Source organism: Myotis nattereri, assembly GCF_964212035.1.
Source record: "Myotis nattereri genome assembly, chromosome: 3".
Classification (NCBI taxonomy): Eukaryota; Metazoa; Chordata; class Mammalia; order Chiroptera; family Vespertilionidae; genus Myotis; species Myotis nattereri.
Genome location: NC_138077.1, coordinates 124,384,333 through 124,410,815, shown reverse-complemented (window position 1 = coordinate 124,410,815; position 26,483 = coordinate 124,384,333).

The window sequence follows — 26,483 nt, the reverse complement described above, 5'->3', positions numbered from 1 at the left end:
TAAGGTGTTTCTTATATACCAGATACTATTATAAGTATACTAGTGGCCCGGTGCACGAAATTTGTGCACATTAAAAGGGGATTAATTAGAGGAAATATTTTAATATTGCTATTTGCCCTTTCTCTGTAATAGAAGCGTCAGAGATAAAAGAAAATTAGTAAAATGTATATGAAAATTTTCCTCCTGTCAGAGTCTGGGGCGCACCATGGGACCCAGAGTCAAGTCCCTGCCCACCTGTGGTGCCTCAAAATCATGCGAGACCCAGACCCAGTCAGCCCCACCCTTGTCAAGCCCTGCCGGGGCAGGGGGCACGGCTTTAGGTCCCCTGGCCTGGGCTGGGGCAGGGGGCACACCTTGATGTCCCCCGTCAAGTCCCGCCAGGAGGAGGGTGTAGCCTCAAGTCCCCTGTCAAGCCCCACTTGGTTGGGGGCACAGCCTCAGGTCCCCCATCAAGCCCTGCTGGGCGGGGGGGGGCACAACCTCAGGTCCCCTGGCCCAGCACCGGGTTTGGGGTGCAGCCTCAGGTCCCCCGGCACCAGGATGGGGGGCATGGCTTGAGGTCCCCTGGCCTGGGGCAGGGGTAGCAGCCTGAGGTCCCCTGGCCCAGCACCGGGGCGGGGGGTGCACCTTGCAGTCCCCCATCAAGCCCCGCTGGGTGGGGGGCATGGCCTCAGGTCCCCTGGCCCAGTGCCAGGGCGGAGGGCACAGCCTGAGGTCCCCCAGCCTGGCGCTAGGGTGGGGGGCATGGCCTGAGGTCCTCTGTCAAGCCCCACTGGGCAGGGGGTGCAGCCTCAGGTCTCCTGCCCTGGCCCAGTGCCATGCAGCCTCAGGTCCCTGCTGATTGCTCGTTAAGGCTTGTTATGGGAACTTGGCCTCCGCTATGGGTGCAGCCATCTTGTGTTATGGAAACCCCACCTCCTCTGTGGGCGCCACCATCTTTGTGACGGTGTGATGGTCAATTTGCATATTTCCTCTTTATTGGATAGGGTTATGCAGAAGTACAATCACATATGGTCTATTGTTATCATCTTCACTTTACAGAAGAAACTGAGGGCCAAAGTGCTTAAGGAAACAGACTAAGCTAATAAGAGACAGAGTCTGGGTCCAAGGCCATGCCCTCAAGAACTCAGTTTTACTGCCTCATATGTTAACAGTAAGGATTATCATGTCCTCTAGGTGGTTTCACAATGCAAACATGTTTGCCCAAGACCACACAGCCAGAGAGTGATGGAGCCAGTACCTGGATCAGATCTTCTGATACCAAAGTGCTGCCTCTTTATATTGAGCTCCATTGCCTCGCTTGTAAAGGGTACAGTGCCAACTGTAGTTGTTGGGGTAGCTCACCACAGAGGTGCCCACCAGGCAGGAGGAAGCTTGGGTCTGGACCTCAGGCACTGGGAGATGCAGTAGAGAGAGAGTCCTGGGAGGCATCTGTGAGTGAGGGAGAGCCAGTTTGCCTGAGAACACAAGAAGCTAGGAAGCCGTGACAGTGTCTGCAGACAGAGCTTGGCAGAGGGAGCATACTGAGAGAAAGTGCCTCTGCGCAGGTGAGATGTGGAAGGAAGGAAGATTCTGGTCAGGAGGGGAGCCGTGGGAAGGCAGGGCCCTAAGGAGGCTAGAGTGCAGCCACAGGCAGTGAGAGGGCGGCCTCGGATATCTCAGCCAAAGAGTGAAAAGGGGAATCTGAAGGCAAGAGTAGCAGATAATTGAAATGGAAGGGAGCAAAAAAGTTCAAGCCTGGGTTTGAGCAAGTCTTTCTCTTAATAGCTGAGTGGACTAAACCAGGTCTCAGGACCTCAGTTTCTCCCTTGTGACATGGAGAGGCTGTGTAAACACTCCCTCACTCAACTTCCAACCTTTAGACCTGACTTCTCAAGTTTGACCTCAGTCTGCTCAGGTGAAGGTCCTGAGTGTTTGGAGGGATTTTGTTTTGAGCATGAAACCTTGTGCCTTCTTTACTGTTTATTAGAATTTACTTTAAAAACAGAAAAGAAGCAGCCATTGAATTGTGTCTCTGCCACGGAGGTGCCGTTCTCACGGGGCTGGGGCTGGCCGTCGGTGCTCTCCCTTGGCCGACTCAGGCTTCCTTGTTCATCAACAGACAAGTGTAAAGATCCCATATCCATGCCTTTGACATCCAGGAAACATCTGCACTGAGGGCTCCCAGGGGCTGTCTGGGAAAATATCACCAAAATGATTATAGGCTTTACAAACTTTTCATTGGAAACGTCTATTTCCCTGTGGACAGAGATGAGTGGCTTTGGTCTGGTGGCTAAATGCAGCCTACTTGATATTCTGTTCATATCACATCCTGGCTTGTGCTTCTCCATGTGTTTTATTCAGATGTCCCCCAGGACTTGCATGCTCTACTTCTGGGACAGTAGTTCTACCCCTTGGTATCCACAGAACACCTACACTTTACTGTATAAACCAAGTTCTTGAGTCCTGGTTGCATCTGTATATTAAAAAACAACAACTTCATTAATCTTTTTGGGATAGGTTAACCTGAGTTGTACATGACAATGATTCTGCTTGGACATTAAGCATTTCTTGTATGTATATCCTGATGTTCAGTGTATGCTTGAAAGTATAAGTGGGGTCCCGTGTCTGTTTTTGGAATTATTTGCTGAAAAGGAAAATTGCAGCCTTTCTGATGAGCAGGACAGATTCCTGTTTCTCTAGGCCTGTGGGAAGATAGAGAAAGGTTAGAGCTAAGTCCTTGAAAGTGCTGAGATGACTCCTCAGCTTAGTTTGCTTCCTTCCCTTTCTGTATTAGTTTGCTAGGGTTGCTGTAACAAAGTACCACAGATGGTGGCTTAAACAAGACATTTATTTCCTTCAGTTCTAGAGGCTGGAAGTCTGAGTTCAAAGTGCTGGCAGGGTTGATTTCCTCTTAGGCCTCTCTCCTTGGCTTGTAGATGAGACCTTCTCGCTGTCTCTTTACATGGTCTTCTGACTGTATGTCTGTGTCCTAATCTTTTATTTTTTTAAGGACATCAGCCATATTGAGTTACACTGATGACCTTATTTTAAATTAATTACATCTGTAAAGAACTTATCTCCAAATATGGTCACATTTTAGGGTGTTGTGGGTTAGGACTTCAACATATACACTTTTGGTAGGATGCAATTCAGCCCATAACAACCTTCTACTCATTAAAAATTCACTAGGGTTAACACCTGTAATTCATGCTTGGATGTAAATTATGCATCATTTGCCCTCTTCCCAAGCATTAACCACATAAGGTTCTAGTATTTTTAGAGGAAGGATGTTCCTAGTAAGGTGCCTGGGAATTTGGGAGACCAGGGACGGAGGACTCTGGGCTTCATGGTCATTGCTGAGACGCTGGTCGGTAGAGCAAAAGTAAGTGGGTGAGCAGTGCAGAAAGGGAGGTGAAATGGCCCCAAAGGTCAGCATCATCTGGAATTAAGATCACAGAAATGTAGCCAGAAGTGATCATTGGAGAGCATACTCCTCTGCAGAGTTCTGGGACTGGAAGTCTGTAATAGTGTCCTCTTCACAGCACATGGAGAAGACTCATTTCTTTGGTCTCATTCACAACAGACTACCTGGTGACTGGCAATAGTTTACCACTGGGGATATAGAGAGGGCAGACTGGGAAAGGCACATGTATCAAGGGAATGTACTGTCAGGGAGTCTAGAACAGTAGACACCTATTAATTTTATCTGCTCAGCACCCTGCCTTCCTTTTTTCTTATTTTTTGACAGCAGAAATGGGTATGTGATGCAGGATGGGTAAATTACTTCACCATTCTAATAACAATGACTGTTCTAAAATGTGTAATTGGTTGAGCCAAGCTGAGCTAACTGGAGTTTTTACTGGGCTTTTCATACAGGAGCCTGGAGAATGGCTCTTACTCTCTGGTTGACGGGGTGTTAAGGATGTGAGTCAGAGTCACTGTGGTCAGGAATCCACCCCTCGGGGAAGCTGGTTTGGCTGGAAGAATTAAGCCAGAGAGAAACTGAGATCAGAGCAGAGGCAGTGAGTCGATGGTTTCCAAGTCCCCGACTTGAGGCCCTGACTTGGCAAGGCCACCTCCATACCTGCCTGCCCTTCATGTGATTTGGTCTCATGAGCCAAATAAATCCCTCCTTGGATTTCTGCCACTTGTGACCAAAAGAGGCCTGCCTAATTCAGGTAGAGTGTGAATTAAATTAAAACTTGTGAAAGTATAGTAAGAATGAAAAGGCTTTTTGTAAGCTCTGTTCTGAACAGGAAGAATGAGGAAGGGATAGGCCTATAACTTGGAGGGAATGGCATGATGCCATTTGGTGATTGAGAACGAGCAAAATGTCAAATTATCCTCCACTTTCACTTTCTGGAAAGGAGTCTTCTTCAGGTTAGAAAGATGAAAAGAAACTTTACTAAAAGGGAATTGAAACCCAAGCTAGGTGAGGAAGCAGTAAGACAGTCACCACCCTGACACGAGCTCATCTCCAGCCCTGCCGGGCCATGTTAATGGAGTGGACACTTTGCTATATGATTTAGAAAGATGTGCTTTTGTAGGAATCATGATATGGGATGACACACTGTAAAACTGAAATACATGTAGATCAATTTTCAAGAGTCATTGGGGTTCAGGGTGGAGTTCTTACACTCTCTGGGGGGAAAGTCACACCTTGATTTTAGCAAGATATTCAAGTCCTTCATGACAGAACCCCTGGTCTCAGACAGCCAGAAATGGAGAAGGAGCAACTTTGCTTGGAGGTGGTGAGTAATGAGAGGCAGTGACAAGGTGGTGGGTTCTGTTTTGGACAAGCTGCACTTGAGGTGCCTGTAGGACCTCTGGGCAGGGCTCTTCCGATGGCAAATTGAACATTTTGATCTGGAGCTCAGAAGACAAGTCAGGGCTGGTGAGATTTCTCGGGTGGGGGGGGGGGCATGAGCAGGAAGGCTGTAGCCAGATGGTGAATGAGACCCCCCAGGGATCCCATGCATCTAGAAGAGAGAAGAGTGGGCTCCAAGCCAGAAGCTTCAGGGTGACTTATTTTGAGGGCTCAGTGGAGGGACAAGAGCCAATGGAAAGAAAGAGGCTTCAGAGATCAGCAGGATATTAGGAGGAAAAGAGAGAAAAGAGAGCCTGAAAAAGAGGGCAGTGGTTAACAGTGTCAAATGCTACAGGATGATCATGCTAAGGAAGAAAGATGACACTGGATTATGGATGAGGTTGCTGGTGACCTTTGAGAAATATGTCTCAATAAACAAGGGCATAAAAGTAGAATAGGAAGAAGTGAGTGGATGATGTGAAATATTGCCTCTTTTCCTTCCTCCCACCATCACTCCCACCATCTAATCTCTCTGCTTTTCAATGGTCTCAGAACTAGGCATACTGGCATTGTCTCCTCCCCACGTCCACACCAGCTTCCATGCTGCCACCAGGCTCTGAAAATCCCAAACCTGGTATATTAATTATTTAGAGAAATACTGACTTCAAAGCTCATGCAATGGGCCCTGAAATCTCAGAGACCTAGTTTACTTCTCACTCAGGAAAAGCCCTCATCAAAGCAGCGTGGGGTTGGGCTCTGCGACACACAATCAGTCAAGGATGAGGTTGACTGAGGTTCTGTCATCTCCATGGTGTGGCTCCAAGCTTGCCGTGGTGCTGATGTCCAAACCAGCAGAGAGTAGAACCCCTGGGTGGAGGCCCAGCTGTGGCCTGAACAGGCAGGATTCGGGCCAGGCCTGGAAGTGGTGTATATTATGTCACTTCTGCAATATTCTGTTGGCAAGAATTGAGTCACATGGTGGAACTTAACTTAGAGAGAGGCTGGGGAATGCAGTCTAGCTGAGTCACGGGAAGAAAGGAAAAACTTAGTAAATCTGGTGGTCATGGTATTCAAGACCTTGCAAAATTGGATCCAGCCCACTTTTCCAGTCCTTTGACTTACCCCAAGGCACAGGATAGCATTCCTTACTGTTCCTCACACACAACATGCACATTCACATTTCCCCCCTTAAGCAAGAATACTCCTCCTATTTCTTCCTACTTCTTGAAATTCCAATCATGCTGCAAGCCACAGGGATATGCCACCTCTTCCACAGAGCCTTTCTCTGAGTTGCAATGATTCCTTCCTTTTATAATTTGTTTGCCTCAGACTCCATCACTGTTTATCTCCTGCTTGTATTATAGTTTTAACAGTTAGATAAATTCCCCTGTCCTTCAACAATTGTAGACTGTAGACACATTCAGGGGAGAGTGAAATCACAGTTATCTTTGCTCACCCTGTATTTACAGTAACTATAGGTTCTACAATTGCAATCAGGTTGTGTGGTCTGAGAAGTCTTTAATATACATACCAGGATCAATTGGGTAAAACATTAGGTTGTGACAGCCTTCAGGACTGCCCTGGAGAAGAATTCTGAAGACATAATAGAAATTCAATGAATACTGTTGGTTGGAATGAAATGGAATCACTGCTATTGCTTAGTAACATACAAAGTAAGAAAGAATAACTTAGAGCAGCGGTTCTCAACTGGTGCGTTGTGACCCCTTTGGGGGTCGAACGACCCTTTCACAGGGGTCGTCTAAGACCATCAGAAAACACATATATAATTACATATTATTTTTGTGATTAATCACTATGCTTTAATTATGTTCAATTTGTAACAATGAAAATACATCCTGCATTACGATTCATAACAGTAGCAAAATTACAGTTATGAAGTAGCAATGAAAATAATTTTATGGTTGGGGGTCACCACAACATGAGGAACTGTATTATAGGGTCGTGACATTAGGAAGGTTGAGAACCACTGACTTAGAGGAACTTTTCAAATAGTGGCCGAGCTGGTTTGAGAAGTATCTTGGGGTGCTGGCTTGCCCAGAACAATTACTAGTATTCTGGACTCTCTCAGCCAAACAGAAATACCTAGACACTTCATCGAAAAAGTACAAAAATTAAGCAAGGCAGAAATGTGGTGTTTTGTGATTGGCCTTTTGTGCTAGTGAGTGTTTTCGAAGGCACTCCTAGGTTCTGAGATGCTTTTAAGATGAATGGTTTTATTTATTTATTTACTTATTTACTTACTAAAAGCCCGTTGCACGAAGATTCGCGCAATAGGCCTTCCTTCCCCTGGCTGCTGGCACTGGTTTTCCTCTGGCACCCGGGACCCAGGCCTTTGGTCCGGCCGCAGCGAGGCTTGGCTTCTCTGCTGCTCTAGCCACTGAGCCAAACCAGCTAGGGCATGAATGGTTTTATTTGATGTCTATAATGGTTATTCAGAAACTGGAAGCTTATTTACAGGTTTGTGACTGAGGGCCTGAGAACTATCTGTGAATTATTTTGTCAACAAATCAAGCAGGAATGGCTGGCTTCAAATCAACTTATTACTTATATCAGACCGTCAATTATGGATGTAAACACAAAGAAGACATTATTTTACTAGTAACAATGTTTGTGTGTACCTGTTTTATTCATGGCTGAGATTTTATTGTCATTAATCTGAGTTGAAGCAAGAAGGAGCAAATGAAAGGGTGAGCTGGTGCCAGAGTCAAGCTTCTCAGACTGTGGCTGGGCTGACTTCGATCTTGGTTTTCAAGAGGAGTGGGCTGGGGTAGTGTGTCCTGGGTGGGCTGCCTTCAGTATTTCCCTGTCTATCTGTGAGACAGGAGACACCTTTTTAGGCTTCTAGCACCACAGCCACTCCCATAAGCCATGTTGCAGGGGAGTGGGGAGGAAAGATGGATGAGTCAATGTGGAAATAGCTCTGTTGCCTGATTGCTGGTCTTCCTTCCAGATCCCCCAACAGCCCTCAAATCCGTGACCCCGGCCTGTGATGGAGCCCAGCCCAGCAAGACTCTCCTGGTGTTTTGTTAAAGGACACTCCATCCAGCCCAATCTCCCAGTTTTTTCTTTTCCTACATTTTTTGTCCAAATGACAGATGTTCCCAAGATACACCCCAAGTGTCTTTGCTCATTCTGTTTCTTCTTTGTAGAATGCCTCTCCTCCCTCAACCTGTCTGACCCAGTTAGAATCCAAAGCATCCTTTAATTCACCTCATATTGAAATCTCTTCATTCTTCTTCTTTAAAAAGTTTTTTTAAAAATTGATTTTAGAGAGAGAGAGGAACAGGGGTGGGGGGAGAGAGAGAGAAACAATTGGTTTCATCCTGTTTACACCCCAACCAGGGATTGAACATTCAACCTGAGCACGTGCCTTGACTGGGAATCAACAGGTCACCTTTTGGTGCACGGGACAGCACCCAACCAGCTGAGCCACACCAGCCAGGGCTTCATTCTTCTTTTTGATGACCTCAACCAATTATGAACTCAGGGTTGGGCTCATTTTTGTATCTGTTGCTGCTGCTGCTTCTGGTACTCTCACTAGCCCGCCCCCCCCGCCCCCCCCCCCCCCCCAGCAGCTGTGTATCCCCAGCACTTTCCAGGGCACTGCTTTCCACCTCTCCAAGTGTGGTCTGGCTCTGCAGTCAGTCTTCCTGCTTGAATTCAGAGCTTCTGTGACCTTGGCTGTCGGTGGGGCTGTTGGGAGGACTATGTAGGAAAACCGTATGCCACGCTCAGAGCCAGACACACACAGATGCCCACTGGGTGGAAGCTAGTGTTTTAGCTCGTCAGAGGGGAACTCAGTGTAGAAATGGGCAATGAGAGAGGTGAGAGCAAATGGTGCAAAGTTCAGAACCCAGACATGAGGATTGGTTGACAGAAATCTGGTGGCTTGGTCCGGTAGGGACCCAGGGTAACTCCTGGTCCTCCTTTGAGATCTGAAGGTAACCAGGCAGCGGTGGGCAGCCTCTGAGTCTCAGTGACAAGTCCAGGCAGACGCCCCTGGTGGAGCCTAGCTGAGGTCTGAGGAGGTGGGTGGGATTCAGCTTTGTATAAAGAAGAGCTTTCTGGCTGGGAGTGCTGTCTGCAGATGGAGGGGGCTGCTTGAGGGGTGGTGGGTTGTCCATCACGAGATATGCTTGATAGAAGCCTGGCCAGAGCTTGGGAGGAAGACTGCCCTTCAAAGGCCCCTGTGAGCTTGGCATCGCCACCTGTAAGTGGTACAGTGGTGTTCAAATGGGAATACTATAAAACGGGGATTATTTATATTTGTAGAAATCATGTCCCTCTCCTTTTTAAGAGCAGGTGTTGGGTGTGGGTTGGGGAGGGCGTCAATTCCGACTTCTGCCCTCAGCACCACCTGGGCTGTCCCGGGGAAGTCTCAGTGCCTTTCAACCAGCTCTCGCCCGAGTGACAGGCCTGATGCAGGGGTGGGAGTCGGAGGGCTGCAGGCTGCCAACCCCACACAGGGATTCTGTTTGGTGAGGTGGGGTCGGTACAAGGTGTCTGTTACATGTTAAAAATTAAAATAAGGCCATTGGACGGGAGTTGGCAGGAGTTTAATCTGAGCGTCCGTTCTCCTGAAGGGCTATTTATAAAGTTGGCACGATGTGTTCAGCTTAGTAGGGGCTCCCTTTTCCCAGGACATGGTGCCCCCAGAGCTCCAGGGAGGGACACTTGGGCTCACCAGGCCCCTGTCACTGCAGTGAGACACCCGTCTCACAAGCTGACTCCCACATACTACGGATATTGGTGGCTGCAGTTTGTTTTGTGTTGGGGGAGGGGGAAAGTGGATTTAGCTTTTTTCCATTCGCTGAAGACATTATGTTGAAGAAAAATGTTCAGAGAACTGAAAGAGATGCTTGGAGTAAAGCTGTTTTATTGTCAATGAAATCATAGCTATTGAGGTTAACTCGGGCTGCTCATAAAGCAGCAGTAAAACAAGTGGTTTATGAAGACAGACTGCAAAGAGAAAAAATGAGAGAGAATAATAATTTATAGGAAAAAATAAGGCCAGGCCCGAGGGCTGTGCCCCACACTCTAAGTCAGGAAGCCCGGCAGCATGGGTGCAGCCCTGGACTGTGGGTCAGGAGGTCTGGGCTTCTTCCCCCTCTGTCACTTAGCAGCTGTGTGATCTCTGAGCCTCAATTTCCTCCATCTGTAACGTAGCCCAATCATCCCTGCACTGCCAGCCTCACCCAGGTGCTGTAAGTTTATCTTATAAGCAATATTAAAATACAGAGACTACCAAAATCTACTTTTCTTTCTGGCTATGGGCACAATCCCACTGTACTTCCTACAAATTGGCTTCTTGCTTCTCCTGCATCATGTCTCTGAAAAATACTGTTTCTGTGTCTCTTCAAACTGCCACCTGGGGCTTGCCCTGGGGCTGCCTTGGGGATGGAGGGGAGGTCTGCTTCCCTAAGAGGGGTGTACCAGATTGCGTTCTCTGTCTCTGCCGTGCTCTCTTTCACAACACTGGGTCAGAGTTTAGGTCTGACCCCTCGTTTCCTATTGTCCCTCCCCTCGACCATCCAGCCCCAGCCACTCAACCCCAGTCCTCCATTTATGCCTTGAACAGAGATTTGGAACAGATGCATGGAGTGAAGTCGCGTTCCCTCCACAGGGCCATTGCATTTCCTGCTCCCGTTAATGGCCCTGTTTATTTCTTCCTGTCAGCCATGGATGGCTCTCTCATCTCCTCAGTTTCCCTCATGTGAGAGGCCTTCTTGACAACCCATTTCCCATTTGTCTTTTATGTTTTATTTTTCTTCACAGCAGTTACCACCATAGAACATACTATATATTTCATTTATTTACTGTGTGTCCATCTCACACCCACCCTAGAATGTAAGTTCCATGAGGGCATGACTTTTTCTTCCTTTTGTTTACTGCCCATTTTCCTCCAACACCTCCCCTTATAAAATGAGTTGTGGAATAATCTCCCTTTCTCTGTTATCTGGAAGAATTTGTTCAACTTGAGATGATCTGTTCCTTGAAAGTTTGACCTCTCCTGTAAATCCATCTGGGCCAGTACATTTGTGTGTGTGGTGGTGGTGGTGGTGGTAGTGGTGGGGGCATAATTTTAACCAGTGTACCAGTACCTTTAGTAACTATAGCACTATTCAAAAATTTTTTTGAGTTTTAGTAAGTTATATTTTTGTAGAAATTTGTTAAATTTTCAATATCATTGGCATATCATTTATTTTTTTTGTATATATATTTAAAAAATATATTTTTATTGATTTTTAGAGAGAGGAAGGGAGAGGGCTAGAGATAGGAACATCAATCGGCAGCCTCCTGCAGGCTGCAACCCCTCTTCTTCCGCATCCCCCCACATGTCCCTTACATGTGCCCTGACCTCTTGGTTCCTGGGTCGACACTCAATCGCTGATCCACGCCGGCTGGGCCATTTTTTTTTGTATATTTTGTAGCTATACCCACTATTATTCATAATATTGCTTGTTATTATTGTAACTTTTGTCTTATTTTGGTAAGTCTTGAAAAATTTATCTATATTAGTTTTAACAAAGAACCAGCTTTCAGCTTTTTGATTCTTCTCTATTGCATTTTTGTTTTTCGTTTTGTTGCTCTCTGCTTCTGTTTTTATTTTCTAATTTATTTTAATTTGAATTTGAAAATATTTGAAATATTTCCCCCCTGAATTACTTAAGAATAATACTTATATTCTAATGTAAGTACTTAGCTATAAACTTCCTTTGAAATATATTTGGCTGCATCCCAGAAGTTTTGATATGTGGTGTTTTTATTAAAATTCAATTTTAGATATTTAAAAATTTTTATTTTGATATTCCTTTTTAACCCATGAGTAATTTATCAATATTGCTAAATATGTGAACATTTTAATTTATATTTTAAACTTCTAATTTAATTTCCTTGTGGCCAGAGTTCCAAATCTGCTTTGTATCTAACTTTAAAATTTATTGAGAGTTTTTGAGAAACCAAGATGGCGGCATAGGTTAACGCCGGAGATTGCTGACTCGAACAACCACTTCAGAGATATAACTAAAGGACAGAACAGACATCATCCAGAACCACAGGAAGGCTGGCTGAGCGGAAATTCTACAACTAGGAGGAAAGAGAATATCATACCCAGACTCAGAGGAGGCGCAGTGCTGAAGTGAAATACTCAGGTGCGGAGTGCGCGCGCGGAGCAGGCTGGTGGTGAGGGCGCGGTTGTTGTTTTCAATCAGGAGGGAGTTTCAGACTCTGAGCTCCAGATCCGGGCGAGTCTCCAGGGACCCAGACTCAAACGGGAGAAGCGGGACTGTCTGGCTTCAGTCAGAACTCGAAGGCAGCTTTCTCTCCGAGGTTTGCAGCAGTTGCTGGGACTCTGAGAGGCAGAGCCCCTAGGGACGGAACTGAGAGCAGCCATAACTGCTTGCTCCGCCCGCCCTGTAGATCCCCGGGGACCCGCCCTGCCCAAGCCCTGCACAGCGCCATTTGCCAGATAGCCTCAGGCAAAGGCTAGATTAGCACCACCCTAGAGATCCAGCACAGAAGCTCTCCCACTGCAGACACAGCTGACCCTCATAGCCAGTTAGCCTGGAGGTCAAATCACTCCTGGTATTACCTACAACAATCAAGGCTTAACTACAAGACTGCGCACAAAGACCACTAGGGGGTGCACCAAGAAAAGATAAAAAAATGCGGAGACAAAGAAACAGGACGCAAATGTCAGAAATGGAAGATATAGAGCTCAAACCACTTTTAAGGTCTCTCAAGAACTGTCTAGAAGCTGCTGATAAACTTAGTAAGGCCCTTGAAAAGACTGGTGAGACCGCCGATAAATGTAGTGAGATCCTCAAGAAATCTAATGAGACCCTAGATGTTATGATAAAGAACCAACTAGAAATTAAGCATACACTGACTGAAATAAAGAATATTATACAGACACCCAACAGCTGACCAGAGGAGTGCAAGAATCAAGTCAAAGATTCAAAACACAAAGAAGAAAAAACACCCAACTGGAAAAGCAAAATGAAAAAAGAATCCAAAAATACGAAGATAGTGTAAGGAGCCTCTGGGACAGCTTCAAGCGTACCAACATCAGAATTATAGGGGTGCCAGAAGATGAGAGAGAGCAAGATATTGAAAACCTATTTGAAGAAATAATGACAGAAAGCTTCCCCCACCTGGTGAAAGAAATAGACTTACAGGTCCAGGAAGCGCAGAGAACCCCAAACAAAAGGAATCCAAAGAGGACCACACCAAGACACATCATAATTATAATGCCAAGAGCAAAAGACAAAGAGAGAATCTTAAAAGCAGCAAGAGAAAGAAACCCAGTTACCTACAAGGGAATACCCATATGACTGTCAGCTGATTTCTCAACAGAAACTTTGCAGGCCAGAAGGGAGTGGCAAGAAATATTCAAACTGATGAATACCAAGAACATACAACCAAGATTACTTTATCCAGCAAAGCTATCATTCAGAACTGAAGGTCAGATAAAGAGCATCACAGATAAGGAAAAGCTAAAGGAGTTCATCACCACCAAACCAGTATTATATGAAATGCTGAAAGGTATCCTTTAAGAACAGGAAGAAGAAGAAAAAGGTAAAGATACAAATTATGAACAACAAATATGCATCTATCAACAAGTGAATCTAAGAATCAAGTGAACAAATAATCTGGTGATCATAATAGAATCAGGGACATAGAAAGGGAATGGACTGACTATTCTTGGGGGGGAAAGGAGTGTGGGAGATGCGGAAAGAGACTGGACAAAAATCGTGCACCTATGGAAGAGGACAGTGGGTGGGCAGTGAGGGCGGAGGGTGGGGCGGGAACTGGGAGGAGGGGAGTTATGGGGGGAAAAAAGAGGAACAAATGTAATAATCTGAACAATAAAGATTTAATTAAAAAAATAAAAAAAATTTATTGAGAGTTTTTAAAGTACATGATCAAATTTTACATACATTCCATGTGTGCTTGAGTAAGATGTATATTCTCTATTATTTGGAAAACGCTCATATATTAATTATTCATTATTTATTATTTGAGTGGGTCATAGCTTGCAATTGAGTGGTTCATATTTTCTATATCCTTGCTGATTTTTTGTCTTCTTGATCTATCATCTAAAAAAGCAATGCTAAATTCACCCCCGTTCTACAAAATTTTATTATGCACATTTATGTTTAAAATTGTTCTCTTCTTGGTGAATTAAAACTTTTATTATTTAGTATTAATTCTCTCACTCCCTAATCCTCTTGTTGTTTTGGAGTCTAGTTTAAATGATACTAATATGCTACATGACTTTCTTCTGGTTCATATTTGCCTAACGTACCATTTTTTTTTATCATTTTGCTTTCAACCCTTGCCTGTCCTTATCTCTTATAAATAACACATACCTGGACTTAAAATATTTAGTCTATTAATAACTGAGTGGTGGGTTTCAATCAAATACATTTATTTTAATTATTGATATATTTGGATTTACTTTTACCTTTATTGTTGTTTTCAGTTTCTATTTTTTAAAAATATTTTCTTGCTTTTGAAAAAAAAAAAAGTTAGCCCTGACCGGTTTGGCTCAGTGGGTAGAGCGTTGGCCTGCAGACTCAAGGGTCCCAGGTTCTATTCTGGTCAGGGGCATGTATCTTGGTTGCGGGCACATCCCCCGTGGGGAGTGTGCAGGAGGCAGCTGATCGATGTGTCTCTCTCATTGATGTTTCTGGCTCTCTATCCCTCTCCCTTCCTCTCTGTAAAAAAACTATAAAATATATTATGAAAAAAGAAAAAAGAAAAAAAATGTTATATCAATATTCCTCCCTATTAGACAAGAACTTTTGTCCTTTGTCTCTCTCTCCAACTTCTACCAACCCCTATCTATACTTTTAGTATGGATTATCATTGATAGTTTTCTCCTTTTCTTTAATCTTAGCTATTGTTTAACATATAACATAAACTCCCCCACGTTATTTGGTCACCACTGTTTTATGTATCTCTTGCATCATCTCCTGCATTTGTCTTTCTTCTTTTTCAAGTGCTTTATATAACTATTTTTTATGAGTCTTTGTGGTGAAATATTTGAGGGCTTGTCTACTTGAGAAATTTTTAAAATCATGCTTATATATTTGGATGGCAGTTACAAAATTTTAGGATTAAAGTTCTTTTGTCTTTTCAATATTCAAAAATATAATTCTACAGTTATTGTATACATTGTTGCTGTGGGAAAATATGATTTCAATCTGCATCTGCTTTCCCTTCCCTGAAAACATTTAAAATAATCTTTTTGGAATTCTTAATTATTATAATAATTAATCTAGGTATGAGTTTTACCTTATACATATGGTTTTGTCAGTTCTGGGCCCTTTAAATTGGAAGTTTCTAGACTTTTATTATTCTGGGAAATTAGTCTACTATTTTTAAAATTATTTCTTCTTTCCATTTTAATTATTTTCTATTTCTAAGATAAAATAATTAAATATTACTTATATGTTAGCTCATTCTTCTACTTCTAATCTCCATATTGCCAGCTTTTCTCTTATATTTCCTGATTCTTTGATTTCTCTTCTTTCTGGGAGAATTTGTCAATCTGGTCTTTCAAATTGTTAATTTATCCCCTGGCTGTTTTTGTTTGCTCTTTATGCCACCCTTTATTGCAAATATTATATTTTTATACTTATTATTTATAGTTTGATGCAATTATATGATTTATTTTCTGTTTTATGTTGCTAATATTTCTATTTTTATTATTTAAAAAATATTTTTATTGATTTCAGAAAGAAAGGGAGAAGGAGAGAGAGATAGAAACATCAACAATGAGAGAGAATCATTGATTGGTTGCCTCCTGTACACCCCACACTGGGGACTGAGCCCACAACCCAGGCATGTGCTCTTGATTGGAATCAAACACAGGACCCTCAGTCTGCAGGCCGATGCTCTATCCACTGAGCCAAACCAGCTAGGGCAATATTTCTATTTTTAAAAGTATGCCTGTCAGCTTAATTTTAACTTGCCTCAGTGTCCTGATATTCTGGTGCAACCTTTAATCTTGTGTGTTTTATTTCTCTAGAAGGGATGGTGTTCCCAGTTATCTTCTTGATTTGGCTTTTGAGTTTGATTTCCCAGAGGGTATCAGCTTTTCCTCAAGCAGTGCACCAGAGCCCAGCCTTGTCCCTTCCAATGAGCTCAGGAAGGAAGGGGAAAATGAACCTTGGGGTACAGAGCTCCTCACTCTGAAAAACAACTCGTAAAGTCAGGACTTTACCTTTGTCTTCCAGAAGAAAGCAGAATTAGGAGAAGATGCTTTTAAAATTTAATTCCTCAGCCTTGGGGAATTGGAAGAGGAGTGCAGAAGCAACTGTCTGAGGGTTTTTAGTCTCAAAGTTTTTTAGTTCTTCATCCACATTGGACCTTTGCAAGTCTGATTTTACTCCTGAGGTTAATGAGTGTGAGTTTAGGGGGCAGGAGCAAAACTCTCAACAGTTCCTTTTCCATTTCATCCTTTTACAGTTGTTCTTGTTCCAAGCGAAGCCACCTTCTACTATAGACACACAGGTCCTTAAAAGCACCTGCTCTCTTCTCAGGGTTTCTTAAAGTGTCATAGTGCACATCTTCTTCAGTTCACAGGTTACTTTAGTAGACAGAGCCCATAGTTGAGATGAACAAACTCTTGACACAGATCTCATAAGTCACGTTCCCTCTGTCAAATGCTCCCATTTTCTGCCCCTTGCACTTCATTTCAGCCAAGTTGGCCTTTCTCGGGAACTCTGCTCTACACCTTTGGTGCAATAGCTTTTGGCTTCTCTTACTTGGCTCCACTTGTTTCTCTTTTCTCCTCCTTAGCTTTTCCTTTGTCCTGAAAATGCAAAGTTCACTCAACTGATTACTTATCTTAGAGGTTTTTTTCCTGAATCAAAGCAATTTTTGACCCATTTTATCCCACATTGACTCAAATTTCTGCTCAATAAAAGATAGAGGTGAAGAGGAATAGAAAGATTTACCTGTAAATGGAGTTTATAGCCCCCTCCCCCTTCCCTGCTTCCCTAAGATACCTATCTCCATCCTGCTCACCAGCTGACAATCTTATTCCCATTATTTTTTTTCTTCAAAATCTGGATTTGACAGTTTTCAGACTCAGGGATACAGTATGCACTGAAAGCCAAGGATGAGATCTGGGCTTAAAATGGAAGCATGGAAATTTGAAAAGTTAATAATGAGACCCCCCACCCCTGCCCCAACCAGCCTGCTTGCCTTGCCTTCTGCCTAGAGTGCTGAAGTCAGAGATGTCCCTCCACCTAAGGATGGAAAATTTATCTTTGGAGAAACTTTAAGTCCCCAGAGAAAACACCTTTATACATTGTTACTTCCCTAAAAGAAAAGTCAGCTTTCTATTGCTTGGTCATTTCCTAAAGCCTTCCAGTCAACAAGTGCCACCCATGTATACAGAGCAGACACTCAATTGTAAGACTTCCCTATTAGTTGGATATGGACCAACAGCGGAGGATCAACACTCATTTGAGGACAGCTTTCAGCATGAGAGACCAAAACTAGCATTGTCTCTGGAGTAGACACGCCTGCAGGAATCAGAAAAAAACAAGTTGAATAATGTTTTTAGTAAAAAGGAACAGTCTGAGAACAAAAGAGGGCTCTTTGAAATAAAAAACATAAAAGCTGAAACAAAATTTTCAGTGAGACTTAGAAGATAAAGAGAATCTCTTAAAAAGTAATAAAAAAGACAAGAAGATGGTCAACTGAGGGAAAAGATGAGAAAATCAAGGGTGTGTTTTAGAAGTCTAACATCTTTCTGGAATTCTAGATAAAGAAAATAGACTGGAGAAATTAAAAAAAGAATATTATAAGAAAATATTAGAACTGAAGGACATAAATTTCCAATTTAAATATTCCTAAGAGAACCTAGCATAGGATTGAAAATACTGGGTAAAAACTTTCAGAAAGATAAAAGAGGTCACAAAGCATCAGAAATTAAACTTGCATTTGATTTTTCAGTGGTGATGCTGAATATTAGATAACTAGAGGCCCAGTGCACGAATTCATGCATGGGTGGGGTCCGTCTGGCTGGCCCTGCCCCCGATCAGGGTCGGGGGGCAATCGGAGGTGGGGTCAGTAGGGGAGAGGGGCTGCGGGCAGTTGGCTGGCTGGCCCTGCCCCCTGGTTGAAATCCCGGTCAAATTCCAGGTCGAGGGAACAATTTGCATATTAACCTTTTATTATATAGGGTATTAGAATATTTCTAAAAATCTACAGAAAAATTATTTTAGTAAATACAAAGCTTCTCAAATGATTATACTGAAGGATATGTAAAACAGATAAAAATGAAATCATATCTCTTGGGGTATAAGGACTATAGTTTCAAACTGCCTTCTACATTTCTAAATCAGCTTTATTGAGGTATAATTTATGTACAATAGGATTTGCTAATTCTAAATATACTATTTAATGAGTTTTGACTAGTTGTTCTCAACCAGAGGCAATTTTACTCCCTAGGAGACATTTGATAATGTCTGGAGAGCATTTTTAGTTGTTGCAACTTTGGGGGTGGAGGGAGTGCTACTGACATCTAGTAAGATAGAGGCCAGGGATGCTGTTAAACATGCAGCAATCCACCAAATGTCCTCACAACAGAAAACCATCCTGCTCAGGATGTCAGTAGTGCTGTGGTTGGAAGCTTTGGTTTGAAAATAGTCATGTAACCACTACCACAAAATATACAGATCATTGTCATCACAAAATATACAGAGCATCCCCATTACCCAGACAGTTTCCTGTACCCTTTTATAGTCAACTAGAGGCCCAGTGCATGAAAATTCATGCACTGGAGGGGGGGGGTCCCTCAGCCTGGCCTGCCCCCTCTCACAGTCAGGGAGCCCTCAGGGGTGGGAGGTGACTCGGCTATCAGGGGAAGGCAATGCCCACATCACACCTCTGTTGCTGCCACTGCCGGCAGCGCAAGCCTCGGCCAGCCCTGGTTACCTGAGCCTTAGGTGGTCCTGGGCGGCTAGGCAGCCAACATCTGAGGCTTGCCTGCACCTCAGGCTGACCCTGGGTGGCTGGGGGCCTGAGGAGACTGGGGGACTTTGAAGGCAGGTGTGCAGCAAGGCCGGGCCTGCCTGGGGTGGGCCCGGCCTTGCTGCGTGCCTGCTGCCTTGGCAGGGCTAAGGGGACTGGGCACCTCCATCTTGTGTCTGTGGGCACCGGCATCTTTGAGGGTGGGACAGTCAATTAGCATATTTTCTCCTTATTAGATAGGATTCTCTTCCTCCACATCCTGGACCCTGACAACCACTGATCTTTTACCTAACACTGTAGTTTTACTTTTTCTAGAGTTTCATATAAATGAAATCATACAGTATATAGTTTTTTGAATCTTTTGTTTAGCATAACATTTGTGAGAGTCATCTATGTTGGTGTATATGTCAGTAATCATTCCTTCTTATTGTTTTGCAGAGCTCTATTGTATTAATATACCATAGCTTGTTCTTACATTTACCTATTAAAGGAAAATTTGAGTTGTTTCCAGCTTGGGGAAATTATGGATAAAGCTGCTATGAACATTGGTGAATATAACTATATGTGAACATATATTTTCATTTCCTTTGGGTACACTTGTAGTGGAATTGATGGTCATATGGTAAGTCTAATTTTATAAGAAACTTCCAAACTGTTCTCCAAAACGGTAGTACCATCTTATGTGTCATCAAAAATGTAAGTGCTTTAGTTGTTCCATATGCTTGCCAACACTTGGTGTTGTCAGTCTTTTTAATTTTAACCAATTTAATTGATGTGTTTTGATTTATCATTGTAGCTTTAATTTCTGTTTCTGGATGAATAATTTGTTGAGAAGGCTTTTATAGACATTTGTATATCTTCTTTTTAAGATTTTGTTCAAATATTTCTCCCATTAAAAAGGTAGGTTGTTTCTATTTGTTATTGAATTGTAAGAATTCTTTATATATTCTGGATACATTTTCTTTTTTATCAGATGTACATTTTGTAAATATTTTCTCCCAGTCTGTGGCTTGCCTTATTTTCATAACAATGTCTTCAGAAAAACAATGGTTTTAATTTTGATAAAATTTCATTTATTAATTTTTAATTTTATGGTTAGTGCTGCTGTGTTCTGTGTATAAGATCTTTGCTACCTCAGGATTGCATATATTTTTTCCTGGAAATTTTATAATTTTGTCTTTTAGATTTAGGTCTATGAATTAACATTTGTCTATGGTTTGAGTTAAGATCCACGTGGATATCTGGTTGTACAGCACCATTTGTTTGAAAAGACTGTCCTGTTGATTATCTTGTCCTTTTTGTTAAAAGTTAATTGAGCGTTTTTATATGTGAGTTTACTTTTAGACTCCTTAATCTGTTCGATTGATGTATATGTTTATCAAGATAGACACTATCAAAATAGTTCACTATCTTGATTACTATTGCTGTTTAGTAAGATTTAAAATTAAGTGGTGTTAGATCCTCAGATGATTTTTTCTTTTCTGATATTTTTGCACTTGAAGGTCCTTTTGATAAGGGTTAAGTAGGAAGGGAGGAGATCCAGAGAAGGTAGAGGCATCTTGGCTTGAACAATTAAAACAGCCAAACCAAGGACAGAAGTATCTCTGGCCTGAGCAGCTTGGAGAGCCATAGGGGTATTAAAATATCTCCAGACAGGAAAAAAAAAAATCCGCTTTACTTTTTGAGCTGAGAAGCCAGCAGTTTCAGTCTCAAGGCTTGGCAGGATAAGGTTGCTAGGTACCATAAGATAGATCAAAAGTAACACCAATTTGAACAGATATGATGGATATGTGAAGGACAAAGAGAAAACACAGAATATTGAGAAGAAGGAAACATATTTTCACAGAGCATAGAGGAATGTTATAAAATAAGGGGAAAGAAAGAGGGGGCACCATGTAGACTTTGAACTTTGCAGAGTGACCAATAAGGAAAGCAAGGGAGTCCTAAGTTTGGGAAGAGTCCAATTAGAAAGGGTCATGAAGAGACAAAGAACTACAGCCTTTGTAATGCCTCAAGACAAAGGTAGCAGTGGCCACCCTCTGTAGGGGACTCCTCCGTCTTTCATTAGCCAGGTGTGACAGAGTCTTAGGAATAGAAACTTAGAAATTAGGAACTTTAGAGATAACATCTGCTTGCAATAAAGTTTCTGTACTTCTCACATAACACCTTTTGACCTTGGCTTCATTCTTCGAATCCATCTGGACAAGAACCTGGGAAAGAAACCACTCTTGCGTCCTGCTCAATAAAAAAACCCAAATCACTTTGAATAGCCATATAAATTTTAGAAATTTAGAATCGGTTTGTTTATTTCTACAAAAAAGTGCCTGTGTTAAGTTTAAAGATCATTTTGGGGACAATTGACATTTTATCACTATTGAGTCTTCTTATCTATGAATAAGTATATTTCTTCATTTATTTAGAGTCATGTATAAATACATAAGCCAGTAACATGGTCATTTATTATCATCACCACGTATTATAAACTACACATAATGGTATGTGCTATACTTTCATACAACTGGCAGCACAGTAGGCTTGTTTATACCAGCATCACTACAAACCTGTAGACCTAGGGTAATGTGTGTGTGCCTTAGTTTTTAACAAAAAAAGTTTAAAAATAAAAAATTTGCTTGTTATTTATGCATTTTCTTTTTCTTTAGATATGTGCTTTGTGTATTTTTTAAATTAAATCTTTATTGTTCAGATTATTACAGTTGTTCCTCTTTTTTCCCCCCATAGCTCCCCTCCACCCGGTTCCCACTCCACTCTCTGCCCTCAACCCCCACCCACTGTCCTCATCCATAGTTGTACAATTTTTGTCCAGTCTCTTCCTGCATCCCCAACACCCCTTTCCCCCCAGGAATAGTCAGTCCACTCCCTTTCTATGCCCCTGATTCTATTATAATCGCCAGTTTATTCTGTTCATCAGATAATTTATTCACTTGATTTTTAGATTCACTTGTTGATAGATGTGTATTTGTTGTTCATAATTTGTATCTTTACCTTTTTCTTCTTCTTCCTCTTCTTAAAGGATACCTTTCAGCATTTCATATAATCCTGGTTTGGTGGTGATGAACTCCTTTAGCTTTTCCTTATCTGTGAAGCTCTTTATCTGACCTTCAATTCTGAAAGATAGCTTTGCTGGGTAAAGTAATCTTGGTTGTAGGTTCTTTCTATTCATCACTTTGAATATTTCTTGCCACTCCCTTCTGGCCTGCAAAGTTTCTGTTGAGAAATCAGCTGACAGTCATATGGGTACTCCCTTGTAGGTAACCGACTATCTTTCTCTTGCTGCTTTTAAGATTCTCTCTTTGTCTTTTGCTCTTGGCATTTTAATTATAATGTGTCTTGGTGTGGTCCTCATTGGATTCCTTTTGTTTGGGGTTCTCTGCGCTTCCTGGACTTGTAAGTCTATTTCTTTCACCAGGTAGGGGAAGTTTTCTGTCATTATTTCTTCAAATAGGTTTTCAATATCTTGCTCTCTCTCTTCTTCTGGCACCCCTATAATTCTGATGTTGGTACGCTTGAAGCTGTCCCAGAGGCTCCTTACACTATCTTCATATTTTTGGATTCTATTTTCATTTTGCTTTTCCAGTTGGGTGTTTTTTGCTTCTTCATATTTGAAATCTTTGACTTGATTCTTGCGATCCTCTAGTCTGCTATTGGAACTCTGCATAATATCCTTTATTTCAGTCAGTGTATGCTTAATTTCTAGTTGGTCCTTTTTTGTAACCTCAAGGGTCTCACTAGATTTCTTGAGGGTCTCTCTACATTTATCGGCGGTCTCACCAGACTTTTTGAGGGGCTCACTAAATTTATTGGCGGTTTCTAGAAAGTTCTTGAAAAACCTTAAAAGTGTGGTTTTGAACTCCATATCCAGTAGTTTGCTTTCCTCCATTTCTGTCATTTGTGACCTGTTTCATTGTCTCCGCATTTTTTATGCTTCCCTGTGTTGATAGAGTGGCTTTATGTGCTAGGTGTCCTATAGGGCCCAGTGGCTCAGTCTTCCCAATTACCTGAGGTGGACACTCTTGGTGCACCCCTTTGTGGGCTTTGTGCACAGTGTTTTTGTAGTTAAGCCTTGATTTTTGTAGGTATCACTGGGAGGAATTGACCTCCAGGCCAATTGGCTCTGAGAATCAGCTGTGTCTACAGTGGGAGAACTTCTGTGCTGAAGACACTCTTCTGGGGCAAGACTTGCTTCAGTGGGGCTTTGGTGCTCACTGAGTCTGCCCCCTGAGTGTGTCCCTTATGGATCTGAGTAGTTGTAATCTGGCTCTTGGATCTAAGGAGGTGCTAATTTAGCCTCTGCCTGAGGCTACCCAGCAGGAGCTATGAAGAGATCTGCAGATTCCCTTTGTTTGGGGTTTGGAGGTGCCCAGATGAGGCCCAGCTGTGAAGCAATGCAAGCTGCTGTGGGACCTTGGGCCTTCTCTTGGAAGTTCTGGGTCTGTCTGGCCCAGCTGCAGTTTGTTAGGTAATTTTCAGATTGCAAAGGGCCAGGGCATTCATATGCAAATGCCTCTGCTGCAGCTTGGGTGGGGCTGGGTCTCAGGGGATCAACAGGGCAGAGCAAACAGCTATGGCGGATCCTCAGCCCTGCCCTAAGAGGCCCTGCGTCTCAGTGTCCAGGTTATCGCTGCAAGCACCTCTAGAGGAAGTCGCCCTCGAGTTCCAAGCTCTGCCTGCTGCCAGACAGTCCAGTTTCTCCCCGTATGAGTCTGGGTCCCCAGAGACTTCCCGGAACTGGAGTTCAGAGCAGTCAGGGGCTTGAGACTCCCTTCTGATTCAAAAAGACAGCCCCATCCTCAGTTGCCAGCCCTTTCCGTGTGCACCTCTGTACCTCTGCACTTTACTTCCTCAGCTCCTCTGAGTCTCAGTGCTTTTCTCTTTCCTTCTAGTTGTAGAATTTCCACTCAGCCAGCCTTCCTGTGGTTCTGGATGATGTCCATTTTGTCTTTTAGTTGTATTTTGAAGTTGTTGTGCGAGGCAGCAATTTTCGGTGTTTACCTATGCCGCCATCTTGGTTTTCTCCTATGCATTTTCTTTTGAATTGAATTTATTGGGGTGACATTGGTTAACAACATTGTTGACCATAACAATGTTTTGGTCAACAATGGACTGCATATACAGCAATGACTCCATCCTATATAATAAAAGGCTAATATGCAAATTGACTGAACGGTGGAACGACTAGTCACTATGACATGCACTGATGACCAGGGGGTAGATGCTCAATGTAGCAGCTGCCTCCGGTGGTCAGTGTGCTCCCACAGGGGAAGTGTCACTCAGCCAGAAGCCAGGCTCATGGCTTGCGAGCGCAGTGGCAGTGGCAGGAGCCTCTCCCACCTCTGCGGCAGTGCTAAGGATGTCCGACTGACGGCTTAGGCCCACTCCCTGTGGAGCGGGCCTACGCCGTCAGTCGGAAATCCTCTGAGGGCTCCTGGGCTGCAAGAGGGCATAAGCCAGGCTGAGGGACTCCCTCAAGTGCACGAATTTTGTGCACCGGGCCCCTAGTTAGATTATAATGAAGCTGAAAAATTCCTATCACCTAGTTATGTCTTAGCTGTTCTAATGTTGTAACACAGCACATTACTCACATGTTTGTAGTGATGCTGGTATTCACAAGCCTACCATGCTGCCAGTTGTATGAAAGTATAGCACATACCATTATGCGTAGTACATAATACACGGTGATGATAATAAGTGACTATGTTACTGGTATGTATTTACTATACTACACTTTCTACCATTATTTTGGAATGTTCTCTTTCTACTAAAAAAAAAAAAAATTTGAACCCTGGCTGGTTTGGCTCAGTAGATAGAGTGTTTGAAGATTGAAAGGTCCTGAGTTTTATTCTGCTCAAGGGCATAGGCCCAGGTTGTGGGCTCGATCCCCAGTAGGGGGTGTGCAGGAGGCAGCCAATCAGTGATTCCCTCTCATCATTGATGTTTCTATTTCTCTCTCCCTCTCTCTCTGAAGTCAATAAAAATATATATTAAAAATATTTTTAAAGCAAAAACAATAAATACAAGATATATGAGACTGCTACTGGCATAATACAACATACTGTTTCATGGCAAAAAAATTTTTAAAATATATTTTTATTGATTTCAGAAAGGAGGGAGAGAGAGACAGAAACATCAATGATGAGAGGAAATCATTGATTGGCTGCCTCCTGCATGTCCCCTACTGGGAATTAAGCCTGAAACCTGGGCATGTGCCCTGAATGGCAATCAAACTGTGACATCCTGGTTCATAGGTCAATGCTCAATCATTGAGCCACACCATCTGGGCTACTGTTATTTCTTGTGCTTGATTTAATCTTGTGTTGTTTTGGGCAGTAACATGGTGTATAGGCTTGTAGCTTAGGAGCAATAGGCTATATTATAAGCCTAGTATATAGTAGGCTGTACCATCTAGGTTTGTGTAAGTGCATTCTATGATGTTCACACAATGATAAAATTGCCTAAGGATATACTTCTCAGAATATATTCTTGTTACTAAGTGGGACATGGCTGTACAACAGCTATGACTGCAATCAAGAACCTTGCTTGGACCTGGGGTGATGTCACATAGGAAAGTGTATGAATGACATCAGGAAGAAGATGTTCCGAAGATTCATCCATGACTTCAATAAAGGATTTGCCAAGGATAAGGAGGTTGCAAAAATTAACAAGGCTGTGGTTGAAATGGCAAACAACTGTAACCTGGGTGGAGGAGAATGATGTTGAAGAGATTCTAGAGGTGGGTGCTGAGGAGCTGACTAATGAGGATTTGTTGGAATAGCAACGGGAACACATAGCTGAAGAAGAAGCAAGAGAAAAAGAAACTGCAGAGAAGAAAAAGAAGTCCCAAGAAAATTCAGAGCAAATGGTTTAGCAGAAGCTTTTCCAGATCTCAACAAGTTCCTTAAAAAGTTTGAAAACAGCCCTGGCCAGTTTGGCTCTGTGGATGGAGCATTGGCCTGTGGACTGGGGGGCCCTGGGTTTGATTCCCAGTCAGGGCATATGCCTGAGTTGCGGGCTCAGTCTCCAGTGTGGGGCATGCAGGAAGCAGCCGATGAATGGTTCTCTCTCATCATTGAGGTTTCTAACTCTCTCTCCCTCTCCCTTCCTCTCTGAAATCAATAAAAAATATATATATAAAAGGAAAAGTTTGAAAACATGGACCCCAACATCAATAGGTCTTCATTGATAGAAATGTTCATGGTGCACTATCTGTTTAGAAGCCAATATTTGATGAAAAAAAGAAATAAACCAAGGAAACCACCATGGACACATTTCTGAAAAGAGTGACATCTCCTCAAGAAGAGCCTCAGGCAGATCCTTCAGGAGGAGTTCCAGAGGACGGCACTGTTATGATAAGATATGAAATCTCTATGTGTGCTATTGACCCTGAAGACCGTCCAGTGAGACAAGATGTGGAGGTGGAAGAAAGTAATATTAATGACCCTGACTCTTGTAGACCTAGGGTAATATGTGTGTTTGTGTCTTAGTTTTTAACAAAAAAGTTTTAAAATAAATTTTTTTAAAATGTCAATTTCATTCAGAAATAATTAGCTTGCTGTTTATGCATTTTCTTTGTATTTGAATTATTTTTGGTGACACTGGTTGACAAAATTATACAGGATGCAGGTGCATAATTATACAGCACATAATCTGTACACTACATGTGTGT